Below are 2,412 nucleotides of genomic sequence, written 5' to 3'. Positions count from 1 at the left end.
TATATATATATATATATATATATATACACTCAGACAGCACACAACGTCCATTGAATTTTGTTTAATCTGGTTTTTGTTTAATCCGAACGTCCATGGACTTAGTACGAATGTTTTAAAAACGTACTTTATGCAACGTACAAAATATGTTTACATTTGACACTTTTTAAAATGTTCATCTCATGTAAAAAATTTTCTAAATCTGCTCGCGATGTGTTGTTTTCGCTGACTTTGACAAGTGAAAATTTTTTTAAGATCACACGAGGAGTTTCACTTCTGTTAGTATGTACGGACGTCTTCTGAACGTCCCATTCCAATTTCCATGGACGTCCCTAGGACATCTGTTGTGTTGAAAATTTTCAACAACATAAAAGTCTATACTGCATACTGTTTAGATACATTATGGTACATAACTCATACCATACGGCGTATTATTATCGACAGGAGAGAGACTGTAGAGATCTCTAATCGAAGACAAGATATACATGGATAACTGATACTGTGAAAATACAGCGTATGATTTCCTACCTGAAAATAATCGTTATAATAAAGATTAAGATTAAATATTAGACAGTAACTGACTGGATATTCAGTTGAATTGCACAAATTTCTATCAGGTCCATATTGAACAGATGTATTATAACTATAAATCCATTATATAGGTATTCGTGGATCATCGAAGTGCAGCGGTTTCCATACGATTTCAGAAGTCAAGGATGACGGTATGCAACCGGATGAGTTTCAAAGCACTATGAAATTAGTTCTCGAATTCAGGGAAAAACGTTTTTTTTTTATCATAATTTTATGTATTCTAGAATAAGATATTAATCAATAATAATACTCATATATGAATCATTTCGTTTCGATTGTAGTCTAAAATTTGTTTAATATATTAATTTAGTTCAGTTTTAATCCATTGCGACCCTAAAATGGATGTTTTTAAGAAATCCAAAATGGTAACAGTGGATATCTTTAAAATTTTTTAAATATCCATGGATCTAATCTAGACGTTTATAATATGTCCAACAAAACGTCCAACACGTACGTTTTAAATATATTTTTATATGCTGCTGTTGGGTATATATGTTATGTGTATACATGTACATATGTATATATGTGTGTGCGCGTGTCATACCCGATACTACCCTATACATATATATTATATATATATATATATACATTTATGATATTTATAATATCAATAATATGGAAACACAATTTTTAAGGAATAGCTTGAATCTGAACCTTGCAGTTCTTGAACGCAAAGAGACTAGCTATAAGAAGAAATTGATCCCATGGAGACATTTGCTCAAAATGATAACTACAACGTATCCAAAATTTAATCAAATCGACAGAAAGCCAATTTCCATAAGGTTGGTGTAAGTCCTTTATGTATATTAAAAGTGACATATAAATGTATACAGGAGGTAGGTATAAACTCTATTAAGTTTTTGTTAATGATATAAAGCAAAGCTCCTTTCATTCTAAAATGACTACGCAGCAGCAGTGGAGCCATAAAATTTATTACTTTTAATGTATACGGCGTATTTAAACATTATCTAAGTATTACTTTCTTAAGTTCTCACATGTCTTTCACTCACTGTCAAGATAAATAGAAAGGGAGGGAAAGAGAGCGCACAACTGAGTATCTGTGATGACGACAACGATGGTATATACGTCACGCCGTGTTTCTTATTGCTTTCAGAGTCTTAACTTAGATAATTGCATGTGAGTATCGATCCAATATTAAGTACAAGTCTTTTTTAAGAGGATGGAAATTTAGAAATATTAATCTTCGCGCACAGTTCCAGCAGTCTCGTAATACAATAGCATCTACAGATCTCTAATTTAAGGCTCCACGAGTACCACCTCTAAGCAACGAGAGGAGGCACATCATATTATGAGATAATTACTAGCATTTTGCTTTTTATTCAGGCCCCAAGTGTCCCCTATTGCGCCAATCTTTTTCTAATATCTTTTATTGTCAATTGCTCAAATTTTTTGTCTTTGGACGAATCTGTAATGTTGCATACAAAATGTGGGATTTTTCATCGAATTTCTATATAATCTTTTCATTGGAAAATAAATAACATTAAATCGTACGTTTAAAATTCTTTGTGAAAAAGAAATTATAATAACATTAAATTATAATTATAATATCAAAATTAAAGAGTTATGATATAATCATTGCAACTTACATAAAAAATTATGTGTATTGTAATAACTTGTTTCAAGTTATAAAATTAAATGTAATTATATCTAATTAGAATAAAATACAATTAATTAATTTTGCTAAATTTATCAATCTTTTTATTTTTTCAAATAGTTTATATATAATTTATTTCAATTAATTTTTCGTTAACACGATTCAGTATTTATATTTAGTAAAATTTTTTCTAGTTCAGTCAAATTCAG

This window comes from Atta colombica, unplaced genomic scaffold (genome assembly GCF_001594045.1).
Source record: "Atta colombica isolate Treedump-2 unplaced genomic scaffold, Acol1.0 scaffold63, whole genome shotgun sequence".
In the NCBI taxonomy this organism is placed as follows: Eukaryota; Metazoa; Arthropoda; class Insecta; order Hymenoptera; family Formicidae; genus Atta; species Atta colombica.
This window is presented reverse-complemented; position numbering follows the sequence as displayed.